Source organism: Streptopelia decaocto, assembly GCF_964273445.1.
Source record: "Streptopelia decaocto genome assembly, chromosome: 7".
In the NCBI taxonomy this organism is placed as follows: Eukaryota; Metazoa; Chordata; class Aves; order Columbiformes; family Columbidae; genus Streptopelia; species Streptopelia decaocto.
In genome coordinates this window covers 60,656,161-60,669,757 of record NC_138661.1, presented here as the reverse complement: position 1 = coordinate 60,669,757, position 13,597 = coordinate 60,656,161, and the positions used below count along the sequence as shown (strand labels likewise).

General features: G+C 38.1%; 1 long non-coding RNA gene across 1 annotated transcript; it reads left to right on the top strand.

Annotated features, from left to right (window-relative positions):
* Positions 1–9,144: 9,144 nt before the first annotated feature.
* LOC309442271 lies at positions 9,145–13,597 on the top strand. Its single transcript, XR_014184577.1, has 3 exons — positions 9,145–9,353; positions 12,696–12,734; positions 13,477–13,597. It is a non-coding gene; the product is annotated as an uncharacterized lncRNA (long non-coding RNA).

Here is a 13,597-nt window from a genome sequence, read left to right as displayed (position 1 = left end):
TTGTTTCTTCTTTTCCTGTATGACTCACTTTTATAATATCCTTTTGTTATAATTACTTGCTGTTTTTCATAATGAATCCTATTCCTTCCTTTTGCTACTGTCCTTTTCAGCTCTGCTTTGAGAATTCATATGTTTATAAATTCATTATCTTTTCTGCATTTTTCTAGCATAAACTAGCTCTCTGTACTAGTTACCAGTGTTAAAGAACCATGGCTAAGCTATTTACCAAGTCATTACGTGCCTCTTCTGAACATATTCAAGTCTGTAGGGGGAAACAGTGCTGGATGCACCAGGAGAGTGAGAACGCAGTAAGAAAATGCAAGTTTATACCAAGAGGTAATGAGGAAAAATGCCTCTGTTCAAGATATAGTGGGAAGCGACCCTTACAATCATGACAAGTTTTGAAAACATATTTACTCATATTTTCAAAATCCTCTGAAGAATACTATGGATTAAGGACTGTTAAGGCTTGTTTTGTCCTGTCCTTTGTACTTAAAAGTTTGAGCATCTTTAATACTCAAACAGAAGCACTGCTATCCAGGAGAAGTAACTAGTTAGATTAAGTACATTTTAGATGTGTATACAGCTTTTAAAAATACTTATCTATGTGTATATATAAAATTGAGGAAACAACTGCCATTTCTCTTTCCCAGCTGTATTTTATTTGTACTGATGTTTTTGTGCTGAATTGTTTATTTAACTTGTATTAAAAAGGAGGCCATATAGCATATGATGGTAACAACATTAAGCCATTTATGAAGCCCAGATATAAGCTGTCTGGGTAAAAAGGTAATTTCAGTCTTGAGTCTGAAAATACGTTTTTGTTTTTTCCAAAATCTGATTAAAAGATGTCATAATGTTAAAATACGTTTTGGTTAAGACATGCCTTAGGAGCTGTTTGGGTTGATGCTGTTGTTTCTGTATACTCAGGACATTGCTTATACATTTTTCTCATGTTTTGGTTACTTGACATAGGGTTATAGAAAATAAACTGAACTGTTACTAAATGTGGCACATAAGTTACATACATCTAAGGTGATCTAGCGTGTTGTCTCAGAGCCATCTGACAGCGTTCTGGTAGCACTGCCATCTATTTCAGTAAAACATCTGAGTGACAGTGAACAACAAATGACTAAGAAATTCCAATAATGTAAGAAGGAGGGATGAAATGCAGGCCACTATTTGGAGAGAAACTATTATACCTTTTACTTTAGAAATAATATTTTTTTTCTGATTTCACAAATGATTATCTGAATATATAGGATTCAATTGAGGTAGCTTCTTTTGTATTTCAGAAAGATTTCTAGTAAATACATTTTGTCATTATATTCTGAGAATAAAAAAGTAAAGAAATACCTAGGCACTTGTAAAATGATAAAAATCAGGGAAAGGTTTATGTTACTTTTCTGTGATCAGTACTTGTAAATAACTATATAACATCCTTCATAGGAGTTGACCAGATTTTTTTATTGAGCGTAAATTGGAGATTTCATTAGCTGATTTTCTGAGTAATTCTTTTTAGGGACTGATGCAGTTTGTTTCTGTTAAGAAAGGACACATACAAAAAAAAAGACTGAAATAATGTTTAGAATGCAGTGTCTAAATGTGTAAGAACAGAACCTGCCACAGGCTAAAGCAAGGGCTTGAGGGAGCATCACCAGTTTACAAAGTTATTACTGAAGGAAAGAGTAGTTGTCCCATCCACCCTCTGCCCCCTCTGCTTTCTCTTTATCCAATTTTGTAAATAAAAAGCTAAAATCTTCAATGTGTCAAATCCTGACTCTCTGTATGGGAGAAATTATCTCCTTCAAGCTGTAAGCAGTCTTGAAGCAGCACTGACGTTTACAGTCAAATCCATCTCTAATTGAAGAGTAACGAATGCCTAACATTGGAGTGTAATTTGAAAAATACTGTAAAAATGAACAACAGCCAGACCTGGAGTCACCATTACTAAAGGAAGAGAAAGTCCAAACCCAGCATCTGGAGACTTGATGCTTTCCGCATGCTGATCATTTCGCATTGACTGTTGGATCCTGATTTCTTCTCCTTAGACTGTTCTTGTCTTTGGGTTAAATTCTAATCCTGGAGAAGTTAATTGTAAAGCTCAGAGAGATATTACTAGTGGACTGCTTTAAAGAATCACTTGTGGTAATTTGCAGAGCCTTGGCTGCAAAATGAGGTTATGGCATATTTGAGGGAGCTGTCTTGTTCTGAGTGCAGTGCTGTGTTCTGCACATCAGATCTGTCAGATTCTGTCAGACTGTTACGTTTGTTCCCCAACTGCAAGAATGACATCTTGTTGCCCCTAACAATTACTATAAGAATGTGAACAGGGGCTGCAGTTGTTCCAGAGCAAATTGTATTTTTGACACCTATTGACCCTTAAAATCATTTTAGAAACTGTCTGTCTTTGTAAAAAGCACAAAGTCATTATTGAATTGGCTCTGCATTCTCTGTCTGTTTCCTAACCAGAAAAAGGAGAAGAAAGTGGGGGGGGAAGAGTGTTAAAATAAAAAAAGGCATTCAGCCCAGACTGGTATGGCACCTCTAGGCTGTTTGAGTAGGGGGAGAAGGAAACAGCTTTTATAAACAAGATTCCAATTACAAAGAGCAAAAAGGTAAGGGCAGCAGAAGACATATTAGCTTGTTTGCTTGCTATACTTCTTAAACTTTCCTTACCAGCTTTTGAGAATCCCATCGCATCCATCTCTGCTATTCATGAAGCACCTGCCTGGCTTTTTTCACTGTGTCTTTGCTACCAGTGCTATTCTTGCAGCTCACCAGTTCTTCTTTACTACAGGCAGCTCCGGTAGCAAGTCGGCATATGGAATCCAGAGTGTGGTTTGGGAACCGTAAAGCTTCTCTAGTCTAGGGGATACTGACCTGTGATATTTTCCTTGCAGGATCTTCCCTATTCTCTCTAAAGACTCACAAGACTTTTTTTTTCCTGGTTTTTGCCTTTCCCCCCCCCCCCTGCTTTATTTCATTTTCTCCGTCTTTTCTTCCTTACAGAACATTTGATTTAATAAATTGCATTCAGACAGGATTTTTTGAAAAAGTGTAGAAGATACTTAGGAAAAAACTCCAACAGTCATACTCTGGTTGTGTCTCTGGTATAATTTGTGCCAGTAGCTGTGTCACATTGCTCTGCACAGCTCTAGGATTTACACGTGTCATGGGTGACAGAGTCTACTTCATATTCTTTTTGTAGATGTCAAGGTAAGAAATAAACAGCCTCCTCCCAGACACTACTGAAGTAGCTTTAGGACTAAAGAATAGGTGCCATGGTACTCATTAAATCGTGCCCTGGTTTCCTCAAGTATCCTCGTGTAGGAGTTGTTACTGAGGCAACACAAGGCCGGCTGTGCAGCTCCCCTGGGAACAAGTCACTGGGGTGTGTCAGGTGTCTACATACACATACACAGTGGCTCTGGATTCAAAATTGCCTTTTATGTTTGTTTTACTTAAGTTAAGCAACTGAGAAAAGCAAATGGGAATGGATTTTTTTTTTTTTAAGGAGTACTTAAAAGTTTGGGTTTGTTTGTTTGTTTGTTTTTATATTTGGATTTTATGTTACTTTTCTGAGCCCTGCTTTGAGTGGCAGAGAGTAGAAATGCTGCTCATCCACTGACCTGAGCCTGCATGAAGCTGATGAGTGGGTGGCTTTGCCAAATGCCACCCTGTCAAGTCTGATAGCGAAGGCTGAGCAGAATCACACCCAGATCGAACTGGGAAGAGTGATTTATCTGTTTTGTATTGAGACATTTCTAATGGAGCACTAGTGTTTTGTCCGTGCTGGCTGCACGAAGCTGCGGAACAACGCAATGAAGGATACAACCGTGTTGTTCTGAACAGGTGCAGTTGTGATAGTTGAAGTGGTCTGCTGAGGTCACAGCTTTTACATTTGGCTGGAAATATAATAGATTAGATAGGAAGCAGAAATCATTTCAGTTTGCCCCAAATGAAAGCCCAATCCCTAGAGACAGGCAACATATGCAGTTCTTTCATATTAGGTCATAAGTTGCATATAGTTGTTTGTCTAACCTTTTTGGCATTTTGTGTCTGTACAGTAGACGTTAATGCACCTGAAAATAGAAAGTCTGAACCTTATATATTCATCCTCGTTTCATATTTTCAAGCATGTGTATATATTTATATATGTATGTATAAGAATATGCATACAAATTTGTATTACAGGCTCCTTTAGCAGTAATCCTGACTCATCCATTTGCATCATGCACAGCTGACCAGCATTTATCTGCTCTGTTCCCCAGAGTCCACTTTGTACATTAACATCCATGTCGCTCTTGCTGGTAGGATGGGCAGGGCTGGAACTGGAATTACAAGGCACCGACAGGATTCCTGCCTATTCCATCTCTTAGAAAAAAAATATTTGTTCCTGTCCTTCCTTGAAGTAGGGTGTGTGTAGAGACTCTTCTATGGTGGCTTCCATTTGAAAGTCCTCTTGAAAATCCTTTTGGAAGTGTAAAAAGCAGTCAAGCCTTGCAAAGTTGTTGCCTATAGAGATGTACTTCCAGGTGTATTTTCTGCTCACATCCTGTGTTCCCATTTATTTATAGTGGCTAAATGTTCTGATAATGGAAACCCCAGACAGGTATAGTGGGATCTTCATGCCTTGGTGCTTGTTGGGTTAGCCAGTTTCAAAATTACTTGTTTTGGCAAACTGCTGTATGTTGCCTAACACTTGTTCCACGGGTGCCACAAACAGATCCCAGAAATGAAAGGTTCTTTGTGAAGCACTCAGCTTTCTGTTAGTAGGATTTGGAGGAGTTTTGGAGTTAATTTGCCGTGGTGATGAAGTATGAGGTCATATATTAATTTAAGACCACCTTAAAAGGCCTGGGAGGAAGCATATTTCAGTGAGTGCTTTGGCTGTGGTGTGAATACCTGTTAGGAAAGGGCTCCATCCCAGGCCACTCTTCTACCTGCTGCTGGGTTTCCTTGCCAGCTTAGTCTGTCAACTCATCTCAGACTGTAGCCAGATGATAAGATGGCATATAGGCACTCTGAATGCAAAATCAAGATTAAAAAATGGAAGAAAAATAAAAGTCGAAGCACAGGAAGTGCTAGAAAAAAGGAGAGATCACTCTAAAGACTGGATTACTGCTGGTCCTAAGCTTGATTAGGCTAACAATTCGCTTCGTTATCATAACTGTATGTTTAAAATACTGAAACAAGAAGAGAGGATACTAACACATGTGGGACCATCCTTGTGACTAGAAGGATTAGTCAAAACACATGCAGAAATTGATACAATAAGGGTTTCATCTTAGTGGGGTGTCCAAGACAAGCCCCCATATCTACTGAATGATTTCTGCATGGCCTGCTGCATCCTGTGACCTCCATGCACAGGTTTTATTGTACCAGCGTGTAGGTACAGGAGAAAGATTAGCTCTGAAAAACAAGTTTTAAAATAATTACTTTACAGCAATTTTGAAAGATCTTTTTTATTCCATTTGACCATGAAATTGAAGTGTCCTGCTGATGGCTCCAGCATATTTTTTAATTGAATAATTAACATGGATAATAGGCATTCAGCAGTGTTTTTGTTGGTAATCACTGGATTTACTAATCTCCCAGAAGGTGGGATGATTCAGAATCTTTTAACGCCCAAAATAGAAGATAATTAAAACCCAACATACACAAATTGAAATAGAATTGAGTACAAATGCTGAAGACAAAAAATTAGAAAATGAGCTTGAGGGAAAAATTGAGGGGGGGAAGAAAAATAATAGTCCTAAATGGTAATGATAACAAGGATACTTATGAAATCCCATTTTAAGTATTTGGACTTTTCTGTACCCTGCCACACTTTGCAAGTGACCAAGACTTCTTTCAGAAAAATCTTGTCCTACCTTTTCGCCAGGACTTTGCTGCATGGTAGGTGGGCTTGGCTGGGCTGAGCTCAGAGCACTCACAAAAGCCACATGGCCACATGTGACGGGCCTTAGGAAAGGCTCAGGGTGGGCACACATCTTCATATAGACTGGGTCAGCTGCTGAAAATGATGGATGTAGTAACTCTGGAGAGCCGTGTCATGCTGAGAGGAAACTGTAAGGAGTTTTGTGGGAAGGTTAACTCATATAATCAGTGATATTTCATTCCTAAAGAAAGTAAAATGAACAAATCCATATCCTGGGTGTACTGCATCACACATCTATTAATGGTGACTAGGAGCTGTAGGCTCCAGGGCCACGCTAACATGTAGAGTTGCGCAGCATAGGTTAATCTTTGGTGTAACACCTTTCATTGCATTAATGCAGTTTTGGATGTAGGCCACTACTTATGTCCTGTGTGTCACTTACTACGTGTCACTTAGATTCACTCGACAACAGGGGGGCTGCCGCTTGCCCCTGGAATGAATGCTCACAGTAACAAAGAATGAACACAAAGCCGATGACTTCATCTCCCAAGTGCAAGAGGTATTCTTTTAATTAAATTATTATTGTTAACATTAACTTGTCCCTCTCTGAAGAGGGTGACAAAAGAAACTGCAGGTGGCAAATGTTAATCCTATCGTTTACTTGACCAGAAGATGACAGTCATGCTGAGGTGACCGGGCGTAGGATGGAACCCAAACAGAATAGGAAGTGAGTTACTAATCTTATTTCCAGTGTCCATGAAACAAGGCTATTAATTAAGCTGTATAATAAGTACTCTTTTTACAGAGCTATAGTGGACACTTGAGACTTCACTGTTGACTTCAAAGAGCTAGTGATCAAGTTCACATTGGCACAAGCAGGGCAGGGCTGGATTTCTTTACACTGTGCTTCTCTGCCAAATTCTGTCTACTAAAATTCATGAGTGTGTGTTTGAAACACTATTTGCATGTTTGGAAGAAGCATGCTGTACAAAGGCAAACATTTGCCAAATTGGAGCTGCTCTTTTGTTTGTGGCAAAAATCTGTCACGAAATTGGGAATCTTGACAGAAGTCTTGTCTGCTCCTGCAGAAATTGTTACAGCCCATACCACTGACAAATGGGTCCAAGGGAGATCCAGTACAGCAGCGGGCAGGATGTTCCCACCAGCATAACCTTCAATTGTTCTGACTCTTCTCAGCCTTTGATGCCTTCTGGGTAAAGACTGAACATGGACCAGTTGTTGCTCATCCGAGGAACGATGAAGGCCACCTTAGTGCCACTAAATGATTCCAGGTTAGATAAGACAATGGCTTTCATGAAATAATCCCGACACAATGAAAGGATACTTACGTTATTATGCAATATGGCAAAGCAGCATGCATGTGAGCTGGTTTGGACATTTTTCCATGTCACTATATCATGATAGCTCGGCAGTCTCTCAGTGAGTCTTCCCAGGACCTGAAAAACAGAAACGTTGCAAGTCTAATACTGTATATTGGCAGAACTTTGAGGAAACGTTAGTCTGTGTCTTTTGGGATCATGCTTGACTCTAGCCAGTACTACCATTTTCTGTCTTGTGTCAGTACTCTTCTGCAGACAAATCAACAACACAATAAAGCAGAAGTAGCTTAACAGAAAGAAAAATGGATTTGGAATGCTGGTTTTGATGAGAGGCCGGACTCTGCCTGGCTTTTGCGCATCAGGTGGTAGAAGAGCTACCAGGAGCATCGTGCGCCTTTCACACAAGTAGGTGTGAAAGAGCATATTCATTTCTCCTGCTATGTGCACCTCAGGATGAACATTGCCAGAAAAGGGGATGGGCAGGAAGACAAAGATCTCTCCCCCATTTAAATCTCCACAAGACAATGGCTGCAATGCCTTCTCATCAAAAGTGGCAAGTCTTAAAATTCTCTTCTAAGTTTCACAGCAGCTGTTTTTTTCCTAAATCTTGCTGTTCTTGAAAAACACTTGACAAGTTTAGTTTAATTATTTCTTTTTGAGCAACTGTTATAGAAGAGAGAACAAATAAGTGAATTTTAGAAACACAAAGCCTGGAATTTAAACTAACCTTTCATTTATTATTATTTTGATATCTTTTGGATGTCTGGCTAACATTTCTAGGTCTATACATGGTATCTTCCACGTACCTTTTCATATCAAGTATTTCTGGAGTGTCTTCACTACTTTTTCCTCAAAACTCCATTGAGTAGTATAGTATTTTACCACTGCAATGTCATGGTTGTGGTGGTTGTTGTTTTCCCCTTTGGTTTTGAGCGTAAATTAGCATTATGCATTAAATACTTAACAAAGGTCTGATTCTACAAACTTTTGTTCTCAGAAGATTAGACTGGGAATTCTTAGGCAGTGATTATTCATGTGACTAAGAGTTGATAATGCAAACACATTTTTACAGGACTAAAATGATATGCTCTAAATATTTTAATGTATTTGATATGCAGAGATTTGTGAATGAAAACTGTTATAATATTTAAGCTTTGTTAATAGAATGCAGATATTATCACTGTCTGAGCATTCCTGCGATCTGTCTTCTGTACATTCTCTTCCTGAATTTTCCTTCTTTTAAAAGTTATAATCCTAGAATTGATGGTTTTGAACCTGAATTTTAAATTTCAGGTCTCTATAAACTAACTGGCAGAGCCATATTACTGGCTCTGAATCTTTGGGTTGCTCTCTGTGCTCGAAAAATTCATTTGTTTACTGATTTAAAGTACGAGTGTGATCAGGGGACACAATGTAAGTGGTAATAGAACTGCATTACGTCAACATTAAGATGAATTGTGAAACAAAAATGTACAATTCAATACATTCAGTTCTAAAATAGAGAATGAATAGTGCCCATATTGAGATAATAAAAAGAATAGTTGGTTAATAATCTGTATATACAAAACTGGAAATAATAGTGTTCTATCTTATTTCAAAGATACTTTTAATATATTAATCTTAAAGCATATTGTTCATCCACACGCTGATGGAAGTATTGGAAATTCCAATCTGTGCTGCTGCACCGGAGTTCAATTTTATTGTAGTTGCAAGACATTTTTTAATGGATGAGAATCTTTGTATTTTTAAGCTAACTATTAATATGTTGAACAGCTTGTGATTTAAGAACATATTTTGGTTTCGTGTATATTTAATCTGTTTTCATTTCCATAAGCCTGCATGTCACTTGCATGGCATATTCTAGGACTGATTGATCGAATGACATTGAATTATGATCTGCTGTCTGAGCTGGCTTCATTACTCCAGTGACTTACTACTTTAGAATGCAAAAATGTCGAATTAAGGTAACGCTATCCTCTCATTTGCATATGCCAAACATGATGCTTCATTGCTTGAGAGAGAGAAGACTCTCCATGTGCATCCCAAGGATGACTGTGCCCCAACCTGCAAGAAAGGAAAAGGAATTTGTGCCTTGAAGTGTCTCATCCTCCAGCTCTGTTGGCAAAGAAGTGAGAATTTCTTCTTCTCTTGTCCTGTGGTTGGAGGAAAATATAGGATAGCCTTTAAACTCCTGTGGGAAGTAGGATAGTGAGCAGCATTTCCCTGGGCTTTGTTAAACTGTCCCTGACTTGAAGGAGAAGGGGGGAAAACCCCATCCCTGGCACCGTTAATAGAAGCTTCTTAGTACTGCTGCTTTTTTACTTTGACTGGTTTTGCTGGTGAATGGTTACCTTTGGCAGTATGCATTGGCTTGTGCTACTAGCAAACGTTGGTAAAAATATTTAGCATATAAAAATAAGAAATCACTTATTTGTGTCAGATGCAACTTAAATTCTGGATTGTCCCAAGAAGAGACTGAGTACAGGTGATGATATGCCATTAGAACTTTGCTTGCCATTAACTTTATGTACCTCCTTCCTCTTCCAAATATTAAAATTGAAGCTAATAGAATCAGTATTAAACGTTTGATATTGTTCAGTTTCCCTGGTTTATTTTGTATTTTTATATAAGTTATATATCAAGAAAAATCTATTTTAAAAGCTCTTTAAGAACTCTTTGTCTTCCATCTGGCACGAAAAGCATGTCGAGAGGGGAGGGGAAAGAAACAGAGTACTGTCTGAGATAAATTTGATAGTAGAAGATGGAATAAACCAGGAGGCACTTAGACTAATTTAATTAATGCCATGGTGAATTTAAGAATACGCTGTCCTCACAAACATAGATCAGTAGCTGAATTAAGGAGGCAGTATTAGACTGCACCTGTTGGGTTTCAAACTGAATTCAGACCTTGTTTCAGTATTGCAGTTGGGACTGGCAGTTGCTGAAGGGATTAAATTATTTAAAGCCTTCAGCTGGCTAGTGTAGGCTAGCAGTAGCTTATAAAACACTTAATCTATTTTTTTAATCTCTTCATATGTTTGCTTTACTTAGACAGTAAAACTATACATGACACACACCTGCCACATTCTGAAGCTTCTTTGTCAGATATTTTAAATTTATCAATTAGAGCAGCCTTTAAACTACAACCATTGGGTTTCTTTGACAATATACTTCTTGTTAGTCTGTACGTTTTCTTTGATGAGTTCAAACCTAAACATGAAGTATGCAAACATAAAGTTATTTTTCCATCATTTCTTTTAAAAAAGAGGTTCCCTGCTAAACGCAAATGCTGCTCTCCAGAGAGTTAGTGTTGACTGTTACCATTTGGTTTGTGATTTAAAAAAGAAACTAATTCCAAACAGTTTGGAGCTCTGGAGCTATTTTTGCAGTGCATTAGCCAACTGCTTACACAGTAGTACAGTAACCCAGTTCAAAAATAGGCAATACTGTTCAGCTTGTTATGTGACGTGACACTTGTTTCTAGAAAGCAAGCTAAGAGTAAGTAATGAGTAGTTACAATATGGATTGGATAGAAAAGCAATCTGGATAGCTGTGCAACACAGGATTAATTAGGTAAATCCTCTTAGGTTTGATTAGCTGTTGCTTAGATCTACAGTCATTGGTTGCTCCTATTAATGTCGTCTTTCTGTCAAAGTTTATTACTCTGGGTTCAGTTTTGCATTGTATCTTTTTTTGTATCAAAGTGAAGTGCCATGGAATTAATGTACAGCCTTCCAAATAATAAGCAGAGTAGCACCTGGAGTCAATTGAAATCAATGCTGCCATTCTCTTCAGAGTCTTTTTAATAATAAACTTTTTATATGGATAATTCCTGTTTATTTCAGCAAATGATGTGTTGCATCTTTTTAATTTGGCCTTCACTGTTAAGTCACAAGGTGAGTAGGCACATAGAGCTGCTAACAAGGATGAGTAAATGCTTATTCATGGAGATGAGGTGGTTCCTGCAGTACGCTCTTAATTAAAAGTGTCTGTTGTTGATATGTCTGGCCAACCTTTAAACATTGTCTTCTTTTTCATTACATCACAAAACTGATTTTATTTCTGTAATATGAGGGTTTGGTAGGGCAATCAGAACAAAATAGCTTAGATTTTTTTCTATATAGTGTAAACTTCAAAAAATTAAAGTACATATGTTGGTGTTGTTTCACTAATTAGTGTTCCCTATCTCACATTCTATCTCAATTTTTTTAACTAGAGAATATGCCATTCTTCAGGAAAAAAAAGGAAAAAACAAAGGAGAAATAAAAATTCTTACTGCCCGAAAGACACAGAAACTAACAGACAGACACTTCAGGACTGTAGCGGGTTTGGCCTCGTCAGCTAAGAGGGGAAAATATGCAAAAAGGCATGGGAGGAATTGAGCATTTCAGTGGGTAGCAATTGGAGTTTCATCAGCGCTGGATTTCATACCGTTGCACAATGCTTTGTACATGTCAGGGAAAGGCTTCACATTCAATATGATACATGTAGCACCAAATCTGGGTAACAGTGTCTCTCCGTTTTCACTCCTTCTGCAGTGCAATTTGTTGGTTAGAATTTATTGCAAATATTTGTTCAATAGTCATCTGTGTGTTGTTTCTTCTATAAAAATATGTTATGTCTGAACTTCTGTTTCACCTTGAATGACCTAGGAAACTTACCATCTTCATCTATGATCCATCTAACATCATCTATAAAAGCGGACTGGGTTAGCCACTGTCCTATCCCCAGACCAAACCAAAATAAAACTTAATTATAATAGAAATTTAACTCTGAGAATAAAATGCCCTTTAATAGAAAATCAGTTGAATATCACAGTTGTTTCTAAAACCTCAGGAAAAGACAAGTCAGAATGCTAGTTGGAAGAAGAAAGTGGGGAATGCAGATGATTAAATGGTGTCTGTGGAAGGTGAAAATGATCATATGTGATTAAATTTAACAATGTTGAATTTTTACAGGGGTGGCTGAGCTGACTGTAAAGTTTAATATCATCTCACTCAAAGAAAATAAAAACTTTGCTGATAGTACATCTTATTTTGTAATTCCTGACAAAGCACTAAGGGCACTCTGATTTCCCTTAACTGGAAAGCAAATTTACTGTAAAGCTTTCTGATGAGGAAAAAAATGGCATGATTTTTCCATTTGTTTCTCTTGGATTCCTCGGCTGGTTTTCAGCCCTGCCGTGTTGCTGCACTGCCAGGGACATAAAGCAACAGCACAGCTATTGTGGGTGCATCTGTGGGTGGTTTAGCTCTGCTTTGAAATGGCACAAATGAGAGGAAATTCTGCAGGTGACTGCAAAATCGGTCCCCATATGCCTCTGATTCCATGAATGAAGGGGACAGTTTGAAAAACATTGAAAATTTTAAGCAAAAATGGTACTATTACTACCCACCAGCTTGCTGCTAGAGAGGGAAAGAGAAGCTTAATCTCCAAAGCCTGAATATCTTCCCTTTTTGTCTGACTTCTAGATGATGGTGAGATGCAGCTCCCTACAGCCACTGTGATGGGTGAGTGTCATTCCCAACCTGCTAATAAGCATTTCAGATAATTGAGCAACATGATGAACATGTGATTGGCAGCAGCAACCTTTTCCTGAGCCACCGCTTGGTCAGAAACTGGGATCGAGGCATTTCCAGTCAGCACTCTGTGCTGTGGGATGGGATGGGATGTACTGGTCGGTCTCAGGAGACAAACTCATTTCAAGTAGTAATAGGGGAGTGACTGTCAATGGAAGAGGGAACAGCTTTAAAACAACAACAACGCAAATAAAACCAAACCCAAACCAACCAAAACCACCAAACAAACAACAAGCCATAAACTAAACCTCACAATTTGCAATACTTGAGCATTGCCATTTCTGGGGATGGGATTATATTTGTAAAGTTCTCTTACAGAATAAAATATTATGAGAGTTTTTATTTTGATTAGCACTCTAGATTAGGTTCAGCAAGTTTTGCAATATTTACCATTCTTTTTTGGGAAACACTGATTAAACCTGGTTCTCCAGTAAGAAAGACTAATTCAACTAAATGGGAAGGATTAACGTGTAGTGGTTTTGTAGATATTTGTAATAAATAATGTCAACATGTTGCAATGTAATCAAACTGTTGCATTTAAATTGTGCTTTTTTCCAATATGCTTCAGCTCAATCACTCTGAGGGCTGTCTGGATGTGTCCTAGGTAGAAGAGTCTTTCTATAGATGTCTAAAGTAAACCTTTTAGTCAATGTATTATCCACCTCAATTCTAGGTACCCATTAGCATCAACTAAGTGAGACCACTATACAGAGGACTGCAGAGAGTCAAAATTATTCGAAGGTACCTGGAAAAAAAAGGTGGACTTCTCATTGTGATTTCTGGAAATAGGAAGC